Genomic DNA, 23,072 nt, shown 5'->3' on the forward strand with positions numbered 1-23,072 from the left:
TACTATGCAGCCATAAAAAATGATGAGTTCATGTCCTTTGTAGGGACATGGATGAAACTGGAAAACATCATTCTCAGTAAACTATCGCAAGGACAAAAAACCAAACACCGCATGTTCTCACTCATAGGTGGGAATTGAACAATGAGAACTCATGGACACAGGAAGGGGAACATCACGCTCCGGGGACTGTTGTGGGGTGGGGGGAGGGGGGAGGGACAGCATTAGGAAATACACCTAATGCTAAATGACGAGATAATGGGTGCAGGAAATCAACATGGCACATGGATACATATGTAACAAACCTGCACATTGTGCACATGTACCCTAAAACCCTAAAGTATAAAAAAAAAAAAAAATGTTCAGTAACTGAAAAAAAAAAAAAAAAAAAAAAAACTCCAAAGCATGTCTAGTAACAAATATTTATTAAAAGAATGAAGCTGGGAAATAAAGACATTCATAGAGAGAAGACCTGGATGGCTTAGGTATTTTCTCAATGGTGGTAGAAATGACAGCTATGGTGATTGTGCATGTGGGAGGTGGAAGAGAAGATATAATTGTGGTGTGTGTCAGGGTGTTTTTCTCTGTCTAAGGAATTTACTAACTAAGAACATTCCCAATCTGTCATTCTGATTATTTGCCAGGTGCAATTAGGGAAGGGAAGGTTGGTTTCTTCTTTGCATTCATAAATAGCAGGGGACTCAGGAGAAACAGATTTCTGCTGCATTCACACACAAAAAAATGTCACTTGTGCAGCATCAAACTTGTTATATCTGATGATCTGGGAGAGAATTTTGTTCTCTCTTAAAAATCTGTTTCTTCTGAATACCAAATGCACTTAAAATTTGTGTTCTCTATGTCTAAGATGTCTTCTGCACATTGTCCTCCACAGAACACCATCAATATATTGCACCCCTGATTCCATATTTGCAAAGCAGTGGACTTAAATGAATCTTCTCATTCTAAAAAGAGAAAAAATATGTTTATGATCAAGAGACATCATTATCCATACTGTTCCCTATGCACTTTTTCATCCATCAGGGCATCCCCTAGGTAACAAAAGAACCATATTGTTTTGTGTGTGCTTGCTTTTTAGCATCTAACATAATAAGTGGGGTTACTGAAGGACTGTTCTATTCCCCTTCATTGTAATTAAAGTACCATTAAAAGTCTTCAATTTTCATGCTGTGTCTCAAGGGTTGGTTTGTTACATTTAAACTAAAGCCATTAAAAATTAGAGTTTATAAGGTTAGCTTTTTCTTTTTTTCTTAAGTAAGAACAAATGCCATATGCTTCTTCTTTTCTTCTCCCATGGAGTTAGCAGGAAAGATATGCTGTAGGAGGAGTCTCCAGCTTTAATGCTGGCTCAGTTGAGCCCACAGAGAGAAGCAGGAGCAAACCCCCTCCCCATCAGTATCTGAGGCAGTCCTTGTATTGACTGAGCTCCAGAGTCAGCTTGTAAGTGCACCAACGCAGGGAGTCCCTCTAATCGCTCCGCATCCTTCGCTTCTATTAGGATAACGTGACATATATCAGAATGTACAAGCTGCTTTTCAGAAACTGATTTCCCTTAAGGCTGTTTGTCTCTATGGCTCAAAGTGTAGGTCACCATCGTGACTCATTTTAATGTGTAGTCTGTGATCAGGGCTTGAAACATTCCCCACATGATTTTAAAAATATCACAGGAAACCTACTTTGCTGATTCCATCAGGAAAGCAGTGGGCTGTTTCAGGGAGCTTACAGAATTCTTAGTTTACTCTGTACTGTAAAACTTCCAATATCAAAAGCTCACACTTCCCCACTTCAGAGTCTTTCACAAGAAGTATCGGTGTGGAAAACTTAGAATGTTATTTCAGATTATGTAACTCCAAAATCTTTCTATTTTCAAGTACTTATAGAAAGCTCTGATTAGTCCCAGCTACTGTGATAAACACAGTTACATTGCCTAAAACAGAGATTCATAACCTGGGATTCAGGAACACCTAAGCGAGTCCTTGAATGGGTTTCATGGGGCCCACAAACAGCTGAAATTTTACATATATTTGCCCATGTGCATTTTTATGAGATCCGTAGCTTCCACTGAAATCTCAGAAGGCACTGTGACTCTAAAAATGTTAATATCACTGCCTGAAATTTTAAGAAATATGCATTTTTAGCTTCTTACTCTAGACAATTCAGAATGAAATGGCCAAGTGTTTGTGATGAGCAAAAGCAGTTATCATAGTGCCCCAGAAATTTCCATGTGTTTTTTTCACAGCCAAAAAAGATGAGAAATGTAATATTAAATCTGCCAAAATAAGACGGAATAAAATTTTAAAAAAGAAGCTTTAATTTATTGGAAGAAAAGAGCATGTTATTCAAGAAATGTAAATGCTTACTATTTCTAAGTAATACAAACATGAATGAGTGAATAGGAAGGATGTCCATTTCTGTGCCCCCAAATTTACTATTCATCTAAAGAAACAAGAATGAGTGTTGTGAAAGAAATATTCACCGTAAATATAACAGAGTATATGTCTTCCTCTGCTCAGGCTGCCATTAAAAAATACCATAGATTTAGTGACTTAAACACCAAAAATTTATTTTCTTACGGTTTTGGATACGCCAAGGCCAGGATCAAGGTTCTAGCCTATTGAGTTTCTTGCAGGCTGGCCCAGGGCACATGGCCAGATGTGGGAAGTGGGGCGTGTAAGGAGGGGTGGGAAGCACTCTCTGGAGTCTCATTTTTATGAGGACACTAATCCTGTTGGATTAGGTCTCTACCTTTATTACTTCATTTAACTGTAATTACCTCTTTATATGTCCTATCACAAAATACAGCTGCACCGAAAATTAGAGCTACAACATATGAATTTTGCAGGAGATATAAATATTCAGTCCAGATCTGATCTGTACTAGAAAAATATCTTTGGAGCAAGCAAAACAAGCTATAATGGCCAGAGAAAATTGTGTGGAAGGGGTGGTACTCAATTTGGGCTAGTAAGGTGAGCTTATTTCAAAATATTCTCTTTATTTTAAATGTATGGCTTTCCTTCTAGAAAGTATAGGTATGTCTGAAAACCTTTCTTTAACAAGAATTTCTCATCAGTTTCTATAGAATGTACTTAACAATAAAAAGCACCTCACTTATTGGACAGAAGCCACATAATGTGGTGATAAGAGAGATGAGATATATTAGAAATAAGCTCCTCATACCTCCAAATTTGGAATAACAAAAGTGCGTGTACATTCGTGACACACATGCATACATGTACACATGTATGTAGGCATACAGAGGCAGTTTCACTTGTTTTAGCTTTTTGAAGACAGAAATCTTGGCTTATGCAAAATTTTAATTTGTGTCTAAAATACTTGGATTAACAATTTGTTCATTTCTCCAACGTTCAGACCAGTATTCACTGAGTACTAATTAGTCAGAAAAATGAATACAGTATATAAACAGATGAAACACAGTACAACTCAGTGAGTATATGATTGAAGCCTGAATATTGTGAGGAAAGGACATAGAAAATAGGCCAAAGATCTGGCAAGGATGTGGAAAACCCGGCAGAGAAGATGGCATTTGAGCCAAATCTGGTATGAAGGGCAGGAAAGAGTAGGAACAGCTATTTCAAATAACAGAACAGCCTAGGCAAAGCCGCAGTCATGAAAGGTAGGCCTGGATAAGACTGTACATGTCTCCCAGTTGTATCAAGCCCCAAAGTCTATATGTATGCCCTTAATTCACATCCATATGCAAAACAAGTAAAAGGGCTTAGATTTTGACTCTTGAATACTTCTAGTGTGTCACTTAAAAAAACTATCTGTAAATTCAAACTGCATAGGTTTAAAGCATAGTCTTGGTATTTAACCTCTCTGGACCTATTTTTTAATACTAATGAAAATGATGAGTGTAAAATGGAACATACTTTGTTTTATTAAGAAAATAATATTTGAACGAGGACCCAAAAAAAGGTGGTTGTTAGACAAGTGGATATTTAGAGGAAGAATATTCCAGAAAGAGGGAACCCTGGAGGGAAGGCCGTAAGCATCTGGTGTGTGCATGGTAGGAGACTACCGTGGCCAGGGCCAAGCAAACAGGGTGAATGGCAGTGAGTGATGAGGTCAGATCACATAGAGCCTGATGGAGCATCGCAAGGACTTTGGTGTTTGAATGAAATGAAGAACAATTGTAGGATATTGACACAGGAGAGACAAGATGTGACTTAAGTTTTCAAAGGATCACTGTGCTGCAAGAGATTGGGATAAAAGTAAGATCAGAGTAGAAAAAGAAAGACTCATTATGAGTCTGTTAATCCAGGCAAGACGTCTGCTGGCTTGGACCAAGTTGAAGACAGTGGAGATGATAAACAGATAGGTTCTAGATGTGTGTTAAGCATACATGGACAGGTTCTAGCTGTATGTTTATGGACATGGATTTAGAGAGAAAGAGAGTAATCGAAGATCACTCTAAATTTTTGATCTAAGCAACTGGAAGGATGATGTTGCCATATATACATGTGTGTATGTATGCATGTGTATGTATGCATGCATATATATATAAAGTCTACTCAGAGACATTATATACATATATTATATATAATATATACTACTTCCATATATATGGTTTACTCTCTACTCATAGGGTTATTGTGATGACAATTTAATTACTTAGCTAGTGTGAATCACTCAGAATAATGCTTGGCACATAACAGGTATTCAATAAATATTAGCCATTTCTATTCATGCCTGCCTTGTTATACATGTCTCTTTAGGGCCAAGTTAGCTATTTTCTTGTGGGACTTTGACTCGTTAATAGCGGCAGAATAAAGCTACTGTATGACCTAGAAATTCAGCCTGCTGAGTGGAAAAGGAACTGTAAAACTTTCCTTTAGCAGGTATGTTTCATAGCAGGTCTCCTGGAAAGAGCAAAAAAAATCACCTTTGGAGAGGAAATGCTGATACCTAACAGATAATAGCTCATAGGCTGCTTCATCTATAGAAACAGTGTTGCTGTTATCATCACAAAAGAATAGGAGAGAAGGTGGGGTTATGCAGCTCACAATGAAGGCCCCGACATGAGCCACAAGATTCAATTGGTGTTAGAGGAAGTCTCGTATCTTTTTACTCAGACGGGAAATTGAGAGAGTGACATGACACTAAGTCAAAAAGTCAAAGGTTGAGAATCCAGATAAACTGATAAAAATGTCAACTCACAATCCCAGACCATTAACATAGCCATTTGGGATCTCACCTGTATTATTGGAATACTCATATTTGTATTTAATCCACACTTGTATTATTTATGTCAAATAAAGTCACAGTATCATTTCCCACACCTACATAAAAGCAGCTGTTTTTTGTTTTTTTTGGTTTTTTTTTTTTTTTTTTTTTTTTTGATGGAGTCTCGCTCTGTCACCCAGGCTGGAGAGATGCAGTCGTTTGTTTTTATATCTTGCATGGGAATACTCTGAATAACTTGACAAGCAACATAATGCTTGGAAATTTCACACATGATTTCAGCTAGATAAACACCACCTAGACACTAGCAGAAAGGATCAGGGACAAATTCGAATGTTTTCATGAACAGCCAGATCAAATCTAGTGTGTGCTTTCTTTAAATTATTAAACCAGAAGTAAGAAATTGACACCAATTTGAGCAATAAAAAAAAGAAGCTGCAAATAGCCAGCTAAAATTCAGCCCACAATAGAAATGAAACAGATTATTAAGTCACAGAAGAAACTCCAAACACTCTTTAATTTTCAAATGATAGATCTATTAGCAGACTTCCCTCCTAGGCAACTTCTCTGCACTATATGTTATACTCTGAATCACATATTTTTCTCTTGACATTTTAGTGTCATAACAGGGGGTGAATTAAAACTTGAACTACCTGCATAATGGATTTTTGTTCTGGTAATTAAAGATAGCAGCTGGAGTTTTGACTTCTACTGACATGCTTAGGGAGAGAAAGAAAAATGATCCTTGACCAACATGCTAGAATCTCAGTGGGGTAAAGTGGTTTTCCACAGGTGTAATGATTAATCTGAACCCAGAAGAGCTCTTAAAATGCTTACTTCTCTGTAGATTTGATAATTTTGTGTTTCAAAATATTCAGCTGTGACAGAGTTTACAAATAACATGGCCTTGTAATATGCATGATAATCAGAATTTACATTAAAAATTTTCTATGTCCAAAGGATTTGGAATACTGATTTGAAAAACAAACCTGCATCATCCTAAACACAAGTTGATTCTATCCATCAATCTCACAAATAGAAACGTGAATTTATTTTTTACTGCAGCCATAGGAAAGAAGAACATGATGCTCACAAGGAAATTGTCTTTCCTCTTTCCTTTTTGCATCCAACTTTTTCTGGAATCTAGACTTCAGTTTTATTTATATAATTAGTCAGATGGTAAAGAACGTCAAAACATCAATCTGATTAATTCAAGTCCATGGATGGAATAGTGACACTCCTTGTAAGTGTTGCCTTTTATGTCATCATACTGCAAAGGTTAAGTTGATTTGACCTGCTATAATCAAAAGCAGCCTATCGACTACTTCATTGTAATTACAGCTCTTTAGGACTATTTTGGTGCTAAGGAAGATTCTGCACTTGGTTTACAGGGAGCACAATTAAAGTTGTCAGTCCTCAGACATCAAAGTGCATGAAAACAAAAAATCGTGGGTTGCTTTAGGTTTTCTATTTAATTGAGACATAAAAAGAATTAAATGTAGAGGTATATTCAAGTATTTGATTTGCAAAATGCTAGGGACTCTTTGAGATAAAAAGGATTGTATAAACCTAAGTTATTACCATTGATTTTCTGCAAAAATGGAGAAAAAGATTTGGGAAAAAAATAGAAGCAATGAAAAGGAATGCACGCTAACGGACTCATGAGTGAATGCTCCTTTGAGTTTCTCGTGCATTCCCAAAATTTTGCAATCCCACACAAAATCCAGGAGCATTGTCAGACTAACGTTTTTATAATTGATGAAAGTTATTTATATTACTTTCTACTGCCAGTGCAATTCCTCTGCCTCTAAGATCAGTGATAATCTTTGGACCCATGTATGTTTTTGAGAAGACCTATGAAAGTGAAAGCTTCTGGATTCCATGGTAGAAAGATATTTTAAAATTTTTGTGTCTTCATGGTTATTTTAAAGAGCATGGAGAAATTTAAATATCCTTGCATAAGAGAAACATAATGGAAAATTTAAATTATGCTCACTAAGAATATCATTATTCATATGAATTGACAAGCAAAGGGAATTATACATTATCATTCATTAAATATAAATTAAACACTTACTAAATGGTATTCCCTTTTTAGAAACAGCAAACACAAATGAGTTGGATAATATCCTTGCCCTTAAGAACGTCACTCTTTCAAAGAGAAAACATACAGGTTTTCCAAAGGGAGCAAGAATTAAAATCTGATTGGCTTACCTTTAAGGATTTTTGTTGTTTTGATTAATGCAGAGCCTGAAAGTCCAACTTCTTTCCCACCAAGACAGAAAAAGACATAAAGAGTAGATTTAAGAAAAATAGCTCAGGATCCAGAAAAGCCAGAATAACAAAACCTAAATATTTCCTTTAAACATGGGATTTGATAGTTTATGGTAAGTAGGTCAAGGACTCTCACTAAGGAGAGTTTCAGAGTCTTAATAAAATACTTCCCCTATTCCACAAACTGTAAATATATTGACTTCTTTTCACCAGGTGGTCCAGAAAAAAAGTGATTCCAGTTTCTGATTAAATAAAATAGGAGGCAAAAGTTTAAATTCATACATAAGTTACTGGTTCCAACAGAAAGGACACTGATAAACAAGGTAGATCCAGTAACAACATCATAAGCCAGAAAATATTTTGGAGGTAGTACAGTAATGGAAAATTGATCTTAATAAGGCCAAGGTAAAGGTTATATCTTCACTACGTCCTTGTGAGAAGTACAACCTACAAGGATAAAACTCTTTTAAGTTCTTTATTGAATCTAGGAGGAAGTCAAATTTGAGCTTAAAATTTTACTCTTGCATCTGCTGGGAAATTTAGCTATGGACTTTAACCCCCAACACTCCCTCCCACCACATATTCATCTAAGTCAAGGTTTGAATATCTAGTGCATTTCCTGCTTAGTGACTTTTAAGAACCCAGATCAAGAAGACTCCTAAGCTCAGTTTCCTTCTTGCTTCCAGCTGGCATTAAAATGTCACTGAGTTTTTATGCTCTCCATGTAAACCATGTTTACTGACTACTTCACTGGCTAAAATGAATAAACAAATCCTGACATATACATATAAATACACTTCAGGTATCCTAATTACTTAGGCAACTCAAAAAGATAGCTCCACTGGGTAGTTTGACAGACCCAAGAGTGAGATGTGAAAGTAGAGAGGCTGCTTTTTCTGCAGAGTGCATAAAATGCTATAATCACAAGTAAGTGTTTTCTTATTGGTTGCTAAAATGAAAACCAACTATGCAGGTTTCATCATTTAGATAAGTCGCTTGGAGACAGACTTGTGATTTTAACATCTCCTTGTTGAGAAGGAAGGCATATAAAAAGAAAGACATGAAGAAACTCTGTTACTATTACCACTACTACTACAACCAAAAATAATTGAGTGCTCCCTAGCTTCCTATCTTCTAAGCATTACATGCATATCATCCTGTTTAATCCTTACAATCAACTTATACGGTAGGTATTATCATTACCTTCATTTTTAAGATGCGGTAACCAAGGCACAGAAAAAGGGTGAATTACTTTTCTCCAGATTAACAAAGCTGCTGGATGACAGAGATATGATTCCAGACATAGGAAGTCTGGCTCTATTCTTACCTTTAATTTGCTAAAATCTTTTGCAATCTATTTTATTTTGGCACTAAATATTAACAAGTATTCATAGACAATTGGTCTCTGAAGGAAAAAGATGAAACCAAGTTATTGTTGCTGTTTTTAAATAATCCTTCTCTAGGACTAACTTGCACTCCACAGCAGAGGACATACGGCAGGTAAGCAGTGCAAATTGTTCATCTCTGGGATCTTAGGATATTGCCTGGAGCAAAAGAAAGTCTTTGTGTGGCATCCTTTTCTGATGCTAGAATCAAGGCAGAGAAGATGCTCTGTTTCATCACTTCCCTTTAAACAGTACAGGCAGTTTTCTCTAAGGCACGTGAAATTGGGCTAACTGGTCATTAATAGTAATTGTTTGGATTTCCTTTGATATTAAGATAGGGAAGTGAGACTCCATATGCTGAATCTGTGAGACTTAGATATTTTAAGAGAAGAAATCATTATATTCTAAATTTTATTCAGCTGTTCTAATTTCCAAAGTCAGTGAAACCAAGGAAATATTTTCTACATTCTTTTGATTCTAGAAATGAGGTCTTGATTGCTTGACTTGACCAAACTCATCCAGTAAGTTGTGAAATCTGTGATTATACCCAGGTTGAGGCAATTCCAAAAAGAGCAGGAAGAACTCTATAGGTGGTGTCTTAGTTCTTCTGCTGCTGTGATAAAAATACCTGAGACTGAGTAATTCATAAAGAATAGAAATTTCTTTCTCACAGCTCTGGAGGTTGGAAAATCCAAGACCAAGATGCCGGCATCTGGTTAGGCCCTTCTTGCTAAACCCTCACATGGTGGAAGGCAGAAGGGCAAGTGATAACAGCATGTTGCATGAAGTTTTCAAATGCCTTAATTGCATTCTTCTTGAGGGAGGACTCCTAGTGGCTGATCATGTTTTGAAGACCCCACCTCTTAATACTATCATATTGGCAAAAATTTTGGAGGGTACATATTCAAACCATAGCAGGTGGTAAGGATCCAGTTGTACTTCAGAAAATAAATAGAACTGACAATAAATACATCTGTGATTGCCAATCAGAAGATACAGCAAGTTAAGAGTGGAGCTGTTATCCTGGGAATATGACTAAGAAGTAAAAACAGTTATGACAGGGGTTAATGAGGAAGTTTGTAGATTGCATACTCTGTGCCAGGCTTCACTAAGTTGTTTTTGTTTTAAAGAAATGCATTTTGACATTTAATATTTCCATTGACCTTATGACATACCTCTGATTACTATATCCATTTTATAAAGAAGGAAACTAAGAGAGTAGGTGGTAGATCTAATATCCAAACCTAGACTAATTTCCCTAACCATGATAGTATGATGACTGTTATACCAAGTAGTTTTTACAGACAAAAGAGAATTGCTTTTCAGTGAGCTTCTTCATACTCAACGAAATTGTCTAAGACTGTGCAAGGGTTAGGAGTGCAGCAGCTGTAAGTAGTACATATGTTTATGGCTGTCACACAGTTTAATTCTCACTGAAGTAGATATAGAAAATCTCAGAAGTTTAGCACTTCACATTTTGAGGTCACTTTATTTTATGTTATTTTTATTTTATTTTATTTTATTTTCTTATTCTACTTTAGGTTTTAGGGTACATGTGCACAATATGCAGGTTTGTTACATATGTATCCATGTGTCGTGTTGGTTTGCTGCACCCATTAACTCGTCATTTAGCATTAGGTATATCTCCTAATGCTGTCCCTCCCCTCTCCCCACAACCCACAACAGTCCCCGGAGTGTGATGTTCCCCTTCCTGTGTCCATGAGTTCTCATTGTTCAATTCCCACCTATGAGTGAGAACATGCGGTGTTTGGTTTTTTGTCCTTGCAATAGTTTACTGAGAATGATGGTTTCCATTTTCACCTATGTCCCTACAAAGGACACGAACTTGTCATTTTTTGTGGCTGCATAGTATTCCATGGTGTATATGTGCCACATTTTCTTGATACAGTCTATCGTTGTTGGACATTTGGGTTGGTTCCAAGTCTTTGCTATTGCGAATAGTGCCGCAATAAATATACGTGTGCATGTGTCTTTATAGCAGCATGATTTATAGTCCTTTGGGTATATACCCAGTAATGGGATGGCTGGGTCAAATGGTATTTCTAGTTCTAGATCCCTGAGGAATCGCCACACTGACTTCCACAATGGTTGAACTAGTTTACAGTCCCACCAACAGTGTAAAAGTGTTCCTATTTCTCCACATCCTCTCCAGCACCTGTTGTTTCCTGACTTTTTAATGATCGCCATTCTAACTGGTGTGAGATGGTATCTCATTGTGGTTTTGATTTGCATTTCTCTGATAGCCAGTGATGATGAGCATTTTTTCATGTGTTTTTTGGCTGCATAAATGTCTTCTTTTAAGAAGTGTCTGTTCAAGTCCTTCACCCACTTTTCGATGGGGCTGTTTGTTTTTTTCTTGTAAATTTGTTTGAGTTCATTGTAGATTCTGGATATTAGCCCTTTGTCAGATGAGTAGGTTGCAAAAATTTTCTCCCATTCTGTAGGTTGCCTGTTCACTCTGATGGTAGTTTCTTTTGCTGTGCAGAAGCTCTTTAGTTTAATTAGATCCCATTTGTCAATTTTGGCTTTTGTTACCATTGCTTTTGGTGTTTTAGACATGAAGTCCTTGCCCACGCCTATGTCCTAAGTGGTATTGCCTAGGCTTTCTTCTAGGGTTTTTATGGTTTTAGGTCTAACGTGTAAGTCTTTAATCCATCTTGAATTAATTTTTGTGTAAGGTGTAAGGAAGGGATCCAGTTTCAGCTTTCTACATATGGCTAGCCAGTTTTCCCAGCACCATTTATTAAATAGGGAATCCTTTCCCCATTGCTTGTTTTTGTCAGGTTTGTCAAAGATCAGATAGTTGTAGATATGCGGCATTATTCCTGAGGGCTCTGTTCTGTTCCATTGATCTATGTCTCTGTTGTGGTACCAGTACCATGCTGTTCTGGTTACTGTAGCCTTGTAGTATAGTTTGAAGTCAGGTAGCGTGATGCCTCCAGCTTTGTTCTTTTGGCCTAGGATTGACTTGGCAATGGGGGCTCTTTTTTGGTTCCATATGAACTTTAAAGTAGTTTTTTCCAATTCTGTGAAGAAAGTCATTGGTAGCTTGATGGGGATGGCATTGAATCTATAAATTACCTTGGGCAGTATGGCCATTTTCATGATATTGATTCTTCCAACCCATGAGCATGGAATGTTCTTCCATTTGTTTGTATCCACTTTTATTTCATTGAGCAATGGTTTGTAGTTCTCCTTGAAGAGGTCCTTCACATCCCTTGTAAGTTGGATTCCTAGGTATTTTATTCTCTTTGAAGCAATTGTGAATGGGAGTTCACTCATGATTTGGCTCTCTGTTTGTCTGTTATTGGTGTACAAGAATGCTTGTGATTTTTGTACATTGATTTTGTATCCTGAGACTTTGCTGAAGTTGCTAATCAGCTTAAGGAGATTTTGGGCTGAGACAATGGGGTTTTCTAGATATACAATCATGTCATCTGCAAACAGGGACAATTTGACTTCCTCTTTTCCTAATTGAATACCCTTTATTTCCTTTTCCTGCCTGATTGCTCTGGCCAGAACTTCCAGCACTGTGTTGAATAGGAGCAGTGAGAGAGGGCATCCCTGTCTTGTGCCAGTTTTCAGAGGGAATGCTTCCAGTTTTTGCCCATTCAGTATGATATTGGCTATGGGTTTGTCATAGATAGCTCTTATAATTTTGAGATACGTCCCATCAATACCTAATTTATTGAGAGTTTTTAGCATGAAGCGTTGTTGAATTTTGTTAAAGGCCTTTTCTGCATCTATTGAGATAATCATGTGGTTTTTGTCTTTGGTTCTGTTTATATGCTGGATTACATTTATTGATTTGCGTATGTTGAACCAGACTTGCATTTCAGGGATGAAGCCCACTTGATCATGGTGGATAAGCTTTTTGATGTGCTGCTGGATTCGATTTGCCAGTATTTTATTGAGGATTTTTGCATCAATGTTCATCAAGGATATTGGTCTGAAATTCTCTTTTTTGATTGTGTCTCTGCCAGGCTTTGGTATCAGGATGATGCTGGCCTCATAAAATGTGTTAGGGAGGAGTCCCTCTTTTTCTATTGATTGGAATAGTTTCAGAAGGAATGGTACCAGTTCCTCCTTGTACCTCTGGTAGAATTCAGCTCTGAATCCATCAAGTCCTGGACTCCTTTTGGTTGGTAAGCTGTTGATTATTGCCACAATTTCAGAACCTGTTATTGGTCTATTCAGAGATTCAAATTCTTCATGGTTTACTCTTGGGAGGATGTATTTGTTGAGAAATTTATCCATTTCTTCTAGATTTTCTAGTTTATTTGTGTAGAGATGTTTGTAGTATTCTCTGATGGTAGATTTTATTTCTGTGGGATTGGTGGTGATATCCCCTTTTTCATTTTTTATTGCGTCTATTTGATTCTTCTCCTTTTCTTCTCTATTAGTCTTGCTAGTGGTCTACCAGTTTTGTTGATCTTTTCAAAAAACCAGCTCCTGGATTCATTAATTTTTTGAAGGGTTTTTTATGTCTCTATTTCCTTCAGTTCTGCTCTGATTTTAGTTATTTCTAGCCTTCTGCTAGCTTTTGAATGTGTTTGCTCTTGCTTTTCTAGTTCTTTTAATTGTGATGTTAGGGTGTCAATTTTGGATCTTTCCTGCTTTCTCTTGTGGGCATTTAGTGCTATAAATTTCCCTCTACACACTGCTTTGAATGCGTCCCAGAGATTCTGGTATATTGTGTCTTTGTTCTCATTGGTTTCAAAGAACATCTTTATTTCTGCCTTCATTTCGTTATGTACCCAGTAGTCATTCAGGAGCAGGTTGTTCAGTTTCCATGTAGTTGAGCGGTTTTGAGTGAGTTCCTTAATCCTGAGTTCTAGTTTGATTGCACTGTGGTCTGAGAGACAGTTTGTTATAATTTCTGTTCTTTTACATTTGCTGAGGAGAGCTTTACTTCCAACTATGTGGTCAATTTTGGAATAGGTGTGGTGTGGTGCTGAAAAAAATGTATATTCTGCTGATTTGGGGTGGAGAGTTCTGTAGATGTCTATTAGGTCTGCTTGGTGCAGAGCTGAGTTCAATTCCTGGGTATCCTTGTTAACTTTCTGTCTTGTTGATCTGTCTAATGTTGACAGTGGGGTGTTTAAATCTCTCATTATTATTGTGTAGGAGTATAAGTCTCTTTGTAGGTCACTCAGCACTTGCTTTATGAATCTGGGTGCTCCTGTATTGGGTCCATATATAGTTAAGATAGTTAGCTCTTCTTGTTGCTTTGATCCCTTTACCATGATGTAATGGCCTTCTTTGTCTCTTTTGATCTTTGTTTGTTTAAAGTCTATTTTATCAGAGACTAGGATTGCAACCCCTGCCTTTTTTTGTTTTCCATTTGTTTGGTAGATCTTCCTCCATCCCTTTATTTTGAGTCTATGTGTGTCTCTGCACATGAGATGGATTTCCTGAATACAGCACACTGATGGGTCTTGACTCCTTATCCAATTTGCCAGTCTGTGCCTTTTAATTGGAGCATTTAGCCCATTTACATTTAAAGTTAATATTGTCGTGTGTGAATTTGATCCTGTCTTTATGATGTTAGCTGGTTATTTTGCTCATTAGTTGATGCAGTTTCTTCCTAGCCTCGATGGTCTTTACAATTTGGCATGTTTTTGCAGTGGCTGGTACCGGTTTTTCCTTTCCAAGTTTAATGCTTCCTTCAGGACCTCTTTTAGGGCAGGCCTGGTGGTGACAAAATCTCTCAGCATTTGCTTGTCTGTAAAGGATTTTATTTCTGCTTCACTTATGAAGCTTACTTTGGCTGGATATGAAATTCTGGGTTGAAAATTCTTTTCTTTAAGTATGTTGAATATTGGCCCCCACTCTCTTCTGGCTTGTAGAGTTTCTGCTGAGAGATCCACTGTTAGTCTGATGGGCTTCCTTTTGTGGGTAACCCAACGTTTCTCTCTGGTTGCCCTTAACATTTTTTCCTTCGTTTCAACTTTGGTGAATCTGACAATTATGTGTCTTGGGGTTGCTCTTCTCGAGGAGTATCTTTGTGGTGTTCTCTGTATTTCCTGAATCTGAATGTTGGCCTGCCTTGCTAGATTGGGGAAGTTCTCCTGGATCATATTTTGCAGAGTGTTTTCCAACTTGTTTCCATTTTCCCTGTCGCTTTCAGGTACACCAATAATACGTGGGTTTGGTCTTCTCACATAGTCCCATATTTCTTGGAGGTGTCGTTCATTTCTTTTTATTCTTTTTTCTCTAAACTTCCCTTCTCACTTCATTTCATTCATTTCATCTTCCATCACTGATACCCTTTTTTCCAGTTGATCGCATCATCTACTGAGGCTTCTGTATTCTTCACCTAGTTCTTGAAACTTGGCTTTCAGCTCCATCAGCTCTTTTAAGCACTTCTCTGCATTGGTCATTTTAGTTATACATTTGTCTAGTTTTTTTTCAAAGTTTTTAACTTCTTTGCCATTGGTTTGAATTTCCTCCTGTAGCTCAGAGTAGTTTGATCATCTGAAGCCTTCTTCTCTCAACTCGTCAAAGTCATTCTCCATCTAGCTTTGTTCCATTGCTGGTGAGGAACTGTGTTCCTTTGGAGGTGGAGAGGTGCTCAGCTTTTAGAATTTCCAGTTTTTCTGCTCTGTTTTCTCCCCATCTTTGTAGTTTTTTCTACTTTTGGTCTCTGATGATGGTGATGTACAGATGGGTTTTTGGTGTGGGTGTCCTTTCTGTTTGTTAGTTTTCCTTCTAACAGACAGGACCCTCAGCTGCAGGTCTGTTGGAGTTTGCTAGAGGTCCACTCCAGACCCTGTTTGCCTGGGTGTCAGCAGCAGTGGCTGCAGAACAGCGGATTTTCGTGAACTGCAAATTCAGCTGGCTGATCGTTCCTCTGGAAGTTTTGTCTCAGAGGAGTACCCAGCCGAGTGAGGTGTCAGGCTGTCCCTACTGGGTGGTGCCTCCCAATTAGGCTGATCGGGGGTCAGGGACCCACTTTAGGAGGCAGTCTGCCCGTTCTCAGATCTCCAGCTGCATGCTGGGAGAACCACTACCCTCTTCAAAGCTGTCAGACAGGGACATTTAAGTCTACAGAGGTTACTGCTGACTTTTTGTTTGTCTGTGCCCTGCCCCCAGAGGTGGAGCCTACAGAGGCAGGCAGGCCTCCTTGAGCTGTGGTGGGCTCCACCCAGTTCGAGCTTCCTGGCTGCTTTTTTTACCTAAGCAAGCCTGGGCAATGGCAGGCACCCCTCCCCCAGCCTCACTGCCACCTTGCAGTTTGATCTCAGACTGCTGTGCTAGCAATCAGCGAGACTCTGTGGGCTTAGGGCCCTCCAAGCCACGTGCGGGACACAATCTCCTGGTGTGCCGTTTTCCAGTCCCGTTGGAAAAGCACAGTATTAGGGTGGGAGTGACCTGATTTTCCAGGTGCCATCTGTTACCCCTTTCTTTGACTAGGAAAGGGAACTCCCTGACCCCTTGTGCTTCCCGAGTGAGACAATGCCTCGCCCTGCTTTGGCTCGGCTCATGCACGGTGTGCTAAACCAACTGTCTTGCACCCACTGTTTGGCACTCCCTAGTGAGATGAACCCGGTACCTCAGATGGAAATGCAGAAATCACCCATCTTCTACGTCACTCACGCTGGGAGCTGTAGACTGGGGCTATTCCTATTTGGCCATCTTGGCTCCACCCGCAAGTTACATTTTATATGTCACATGTGTTTACATTAAGCTAAACATGAGTTCACATTGATATCTTGATATCTTCAGTATATTTCCAAGTCTAATCCTTTATGACACGTATCATTCTAGCCCCTTTCTTTGCTTATTTCTAACCTTCCATACCAAGAGTGAGAAACATCACTGCCAATTAAGTAAATACATCCCCTGTGTATTTACTTAATTTCTCAATTCCAGTATATATCTTTAGTGGTTTCAGAATTGTTAACCTATAGCTCTGTGAGAAACAACCTTATCTACTAGAGTATAATGCTTATGTTTTGTCTTTATTCCTACAGACCATATTCATTTCCAAATTCAGAACCATTTTCCCTGACTGTAGTAATACAGTTAGATTCTTTTGTTGCATTCTGAGTTCCATTCTAAGATTCCTTGACCTCCTAAATGACTTTTAAAGATTTTCATACAATAGAGTGAACGATTTGTACTGTAAAATTCTATCGGTTTTGACAAATGCATAGTGTCAGGCAGTCATCATTGTAGGATCATACAAAATCTTTTTCAACATCCTAAAAGCAATCCCTACATTTCACTATTTAACTCTCCTCCTTCCAAACCCTTGGCAAAGACTGATTGGTTTTCCAAGTCCAAATTTTGCCTTTTTCAAAATGTAACGTAATTGGCATCCTATAGCACATAACCTTTTCAGACTGGTTTTTTTTCATTTGGCAGCATGCATTTAAGATGCATCTGTATCTGTTTATACTTTGATAGCTCCTTCCTGTTTTAGTGCTGAATAACATTACATTATATGAATGTACTTGAATTTGTCTATTTACCTATGTAAAGACATCTTGGTGGTTTTCAGTTTGAGGCCATTATGAATAAAGATGCTACAAACATTTGTATGTAGGTTTTGTATGAACTTAAGTTTTCAAAGCATTTGGGCAGATATCTAAGAGTGCAGATGCTAGATTATATGGCAAGACTATGTTTAGCTTTGCAAGAAACCACCAGTCTTCCAAAATGGCTCCACCATTTTTTAATCTCACCAGGAATTAATGAGAGTTTGAGTTGCTCTGCATACATGCCATCATTTGGTATTGTCAGTTTTTTTGTATGCTAAACAATCTAATAGGTGTATAGTGTTATCTCGTTGTTTTAATTTGCATTTTCCTACTGACACATGATGTTAAATGTCTATTTGTATGCTTCCTGTCTGCATATCATCTTTGATGACGTTTGTTCAGAACTTTTGCTCACTTTTTAATTGGGCTTTTTTCTTGTTGCTGAGTTTTAAAAGGCTTTTCTGGTATATTTTGGATATAAGTCCTTTATCATATATTTGTGTTGTACATATTTTCTCCCAGTCTATGAATTCTGTTATTGTTTTAACAGTGTCTTTTGCAGAGCAGAAATTTTTAATTTTAATAAGGTTTATTAGATTTTTATTTCATGGATCATGCTTTGGTGCTGTATCTAAAAACTCATCAACAAACCCAAGGTCAATTAGATTTTCTCCCATGTTTCATCCTCCAGAAAATTTATTGTTTTGCATTTTAAATTTAGGTCTCTTTCTTAGTCCATTTGTGCTGCTATAACAAAATACTTGAAGCAGGGCAATTTAGAAAGAAGACAAATTTATTTCTCACAGTTCTGGAGGTGAAGTCCAAGATCAAGGCACCAGCAGGTTTGATGTCTGGTAAGGGCTCCATCTTGGCTTCCAAGAATGTGCCTTACTGCTGCATCCTCTGGAGGGGTGAAATGCTGTGTCCTCAATGGGTAGCATGAATGGCAGGGCAAGAAAGGAGCAAACTCCCTCTGCCAAGCCCTTTTATAAGGGCACCTTATCCCATTTATGAGGGCAGGGACTTCATGACTCAGTTACCTTTTTAAGTCCACACTTCTTACTACTGTTGCATTAGGAATTAAGTTTCAACATAAATTTTGACAAAAGCATTCAAACTATAGCAGACTCTGATCCATTTTACATTAATTTTTGTGAAAGGCCTGTACATATCTGTTGTAGGAGTGTTTGCTTGTGTGGCTGACTCACGTGGCAGCATTGAATCCCTCTCAAACTCTTTAAGCAGTGAAAAACCTCAGATGAAGAGTTCGACTCTCTGTAATTTAAACTTTAGCACAAAAACATTTTCTTGGGTATAACTCTAGATTTTTTTCAGTGCACATGTCTATGCTAAAATTTAGAGGCACTGGACACTTAAAAAGTTTCTCTATAACTTTACAGAAAGTTTCTGGCTTTCTCAAACTAAGACTAGATACCTCGCAGAAAATGAAACAGAAAATTTGAAGTATTCTATATCTTATTTAAAAATTTTCATTTTCCTTGAGCCATGTAAAATTATAAACCAATTTTTATAATTATTTGGGGTTTAATAAAAAATGTTTATTGATCACATTTATAGTTAGTATTCTTAATGATAAAGTGAGATCTTTCTAGATTTATTTAAGATTCTATTTTCAATTTTTTTAAACATGTCCAATTCCAGTTAACTTACACAATTTTTTAAGTAGAAAAAAAGTTTTACTGAATACAGTTAAGATAGTTGGAAGCTGGTGTCCTAATTTCCTCCCTAGTTTAGAAAACGAAAGAGATATTGGGGATACATTTAAGAATGAGCCAGGAAAACAACTCAGACTCTCACTTCTACTGTAGCATTTTCAAGTAAGAAATCATACAGAAAACTGCTATAATATTGGCAACATGGAGTGAGATTATCAGTGAGGGAGGAAAACAGTATTTTTTTAATCAATCAAGAGGAAGTCTCACATGTTCCCAAGTGACACTTTTCATTATACTCCTTTTAATAACCAGAGGATGTACCTTTTAGTGCTGTGGCACCAACTCAGCCCTTTAGTAAATATGGAGCCTACAAATGTCAAGTAAAGAAAGCTGTCAAAATGGAATCAGAATCCTTTGAAAATATTCACCTCTGCAGTGATGTCATTCTAACTGTGCAACGCTTTTAACTTTTTAACACGTTTCTAAATATTAAGCATGCCAAGCTCTGAATTCTAAGATACAATATCTCAATAGATTCAAATCTTAGTGGATTGGACCTTGACCTGGATATAAGGCTTTCCCTTTTATTAAAACTGAATTTAGACATAAAAGCTTTTTTTCTCTTTCACTATGGAATAGGAAACTTGACTTACTTAATGTCTAGAATCAGCTACGACTTTAAGAAACATTTTCTTGCCAGGATTTTGACACCCTTTATTACTGTCTGCCGAATGGTGGAGAATATATATGAGGGAGAAATCCTCAGAAGATTCTAGCTTGTGGCAAATCTGATAGGAAACAGGTCAAATATCAATCATAGCATTGACAAGGAAGACAACTCTAATTAGCATTTCTATTTATGCTTAATTTTTCAGCATGTTAAGAGAGGGAACATGAAGATGAAACTAACTGCTTGTGCCAAAAAAAAAAAAAAATCTGTTTTCTGGCAATTTCTGAAAGCATCAACTAAAACAAGAAATTATTAAATATAGATATAAGTTATTTTATATCATACTTACATGAGTATCAAATTTTGATTAAGGTCGCCTTTAATCCATAAAAGAAAAAAAACTAATATGAATGGGTCAAGAATAATAATAAAATGATAGGGGAGACTCAGGAAAACAATGGATGTTATTATATGATAGTAAGAGAAAATCACTGAGTTAGGGTTCAGGAGGACTGATTGTTTTAGCTCGGCTGCTACATGGCTATTTGATTTTAGGCAAAGTGGTCACTTCATCTCTTGGATTCAATTTCTCCATCTGTTACATGGGGGTCACAGCATCTGAGATCTTTTCCATCTTTCAGTTTCTGTGAATATGTAAGAAGAAATAACACAGGTGAAAACATTTTGAGAAATATAAAATTCTACACAAGAGTAAGGTGTTACTGTCATTGGTGAAATTTCTTACCTAAATACAACAGGGGCAGATTTCACAGCTGTTACTGACAAGTGGGGAGATTCTGCAGCTGGGTCATGTAGACATGCTGCTTCAGGCTGAGCCTTGCAGGAGTGAGGAACTTCACACCCAAATAACTGCTGAGAGGAACAGTGCCAGTGATGGCCTCCATGCCTGAGAGTCTTTACAGCAATGTACACAGGACTAGGAGGACAACGTTGTAAAACCTCATAATCTCGTAGCCCCTTCTTGAAAGCAGAAATATAATAGGACAATTTCCATAGCAGAATTTTACTTCCTTTAGCCTCCAAAAAGATCAAAGAATTCCCAGGCATCTCTACAGATTGGCCTTCTTCAACTGGCCTTCTAGCCCTTTAAGAATCAGCATTCTTATGAACATAGGCTTCTTTATTCCTTAAGAAAAAAAGATGAACAAAATGAGATTGGTTATTATTTACTAATGTTAACACATATACACTTCATCTGAGAAGTCTCAGCTCCAAATGCAGTTGATGAGGGCTGGAAAAGTGGCAAAATGAACACTTGCTTCACTTCAAGTTTCCCTAGGCCTTTCTTCCCTACTGTCCCCGCCCCCTTGCCCCCCACAGCTATTTAAAAGATGCCATTTTTATTTATTTATGTACTAATTAAATCGGTAATAATTTACATGATCATCAAAATGATATAAAAAAATCTCCTCTTAAACACTTTACCCTGTCTATCCAATTTATCTCCTGAGCCTTGCAATCAGCATTTTTAGTTGCTTCTGTATCTATTCAGTGTTTCCTTATGTATATCAATACAACTGTTTGCATGTCTTCTTATTTTTCTTCTTTATCACACAAAAAAGTTGTGTGCCAAATACATTCTTGTGCTCCTTGTCCCCAAACTTTTCTAATATAGCCTGCCATTTATGCACTTGGTGATGTAACGGTCACATGGTTCCATTTATAGTAAGCAGAAAAAGCTGAGTCTGATTCATTGAAAAGTTATTGCCCTTCTGAGGAGGAAATTAAATCTATGTAGCAATTTTAATTTTAAAGTAAATTCTGGTGCTGTGGCATAGCTGTGACCCTAAGCAACAATCTCATCTCACAGTCTTAGAACATTCTGTTGGCATTTGATGTCCTTAATAGCCCAAAGAAACCACATAAAAGTGCTTTAAAAAAAGACTCGTTGAATTCAATTAAATTTAGAAGAAATTTGGGTGTTTTGCTTTTGCTTCACTTTTGCTTTAGTTTAAAAACTGTGAGGATGAGGAAAGTAGCTTAGATGTTAAAACTTAAGTAATAAACAGACGGGGAGAAGACAGAAGTGTGAAAAACTGTCAATCTATTCATCCATTCATGCATGCAGCAAGAATTCCTGAGCTCCTGCTATACTCCAGAAATGATTCCACATCCTGGGGATACAGTGGTAAAAATGCCAAGCTCATAACAGCTTGATGCCTGTATTCTAGGCTCTAGCATATTCTATTACCCTATACAAAGGCACTATGATCTGCCATCAAAATTATCGCTCTGCCACCTATCTCATCTCCTCATTTCTATCCATCCATCCTTTGATCTACACTCATAACAGCAGCCAGACTTGTTCTGTTAAAAACAAAGGCCAGATGATGTCATCCCTACTCAAAATCCCCCAATAGTTTCTCATCCTCTTTGAGTAAAAGCCAACGTTCTTATAAGGCCTATGTGATCTAGCTCTCTTACTGATCAGTGAAACTACATGATAATATATTTAGATATAAAACATTATAAAGACTATGAAAAATGTAGAGTAATATACAGCAGCATTTCTCTTTCTACTGAGCAATATTAAGTGCTCAGTGTGTACAGATTACTGATGCTACCTCTTTAGATTCCAGGTATGAGAATGGTTATGACTGAGCACTAAGTACAGGTATTGGCTTAAGTAACCATAGATTACCTTTCATAAAAGCATTGACATATTTAATGGAAGTGGCAGACAAACGTTCATTATTTCTGCTGTACCATTGTCCTATCTATCTATTAAGGAAATATGCAAGAAAGCACAGCAGAAAAAAAATTTGTTGAAAATAGTAGATTTAGGCAAGGCTGAATTGAAGATCTTTAATTCTTTCCCTTGGAATTTCTCAGAGTTCAGAGACAGTCTCAATAATAAAACAATTCAATGCCTTAAATCACATATAAATCAATGCCTTCAAAAATACTGTTTTATTTTGCAAATGAATGAAAAGATCCCAACTTTATGTTTCCCAAAACACTGAAAAGAGGATTAAAAAGGTGGTTAGCGGTATTTCTTTCCAAACAGAGTCAGATATTAAATGTTACAGATAATTTTCGGCCAACTGACAGGAAGACTTTAAAACTGTAATAGTTTTATATCCTTCCATGTAACTTTTGGCAAAGCGGATTATACTGCTCGGATTTCCTGACAATATACTAAAAACAAAACCACTGTCAATTCCTTGAAAGAAAATAGTTCATACTATTTACCGTGGCTGCATTCTGAACTTTAAATGCAAATAGTACGGTTATACCATAGGCACTCAAAAAATCTATTGAATGAATTACTAAACAAATAGATCCAAATAAGTCTTTCTTGCATATTTATTAGTAGAAAGAA

At 37.2% G+C, this 23,072-nt stretch overlaps 1 protein-coding gene and 1 long non-coding RNA gene across 2 annotated transcripts in view; both read right to left on the reverse strand.

The window, feature by feature from the left end:
• Positions 1 to 424: 424 nt before the first annotated feature.
• Positions 425 to 16,539, reverse strand: LOC134736808 (uncharacterized). The gene is made up of 3 exons (XR_010121146.1): positions 16,453 to 16,539; positions 7,432 to 7,482; positions 425 to 959 (listed from the first exon to the last, which is right to left on the reverse strand). It is a non-coding gene; the product is annotated as an uncharacterized lncRNA (long non-coding RNA).
• A 1,619-nt stretch (positions 16,540 to 18,158) lies between these two features.
• The window catches only part of LOC129483164 (dol-P-Glc:Glc(2)Man(9)GlcNAc(2)-PP-Dol alpha-1,2-glucosyltransferase), a 36,158-nt gene continuing 31,244 nt past the window's right edge, over positions 18,159 to 23,072 (reverse strand). Inside the window, exons 3-4 of the transcript XR_008657918.2 lie at positions 20,475 to 20,876; positions 18,159 to 20,373 (exon numbers count right to left, since the gene is read on the reverse strand). The gene's annotated coding sequence lies outside the window, so the exon portion shown is untranslated. The remainder of the gene's footprint in view (positions 20,374 to 20,474; positions 20,877 to 23,072) is intronic.

Source organism: Symphalangus syndactylus, chromosome 5, assembly GCF_028878055.3.
Source record: "Symphalangus syndactylus isolate Jambi chromosome 5, NHGRI_mSymSyn1-v2.1_pri, whole genome shotgun sequence".
NCBI lineage: Eukaryota > Metazoa > Chordata > Mammalia > Primates > Hylobatidae > Symphalangus > Symphalangus syndactylus.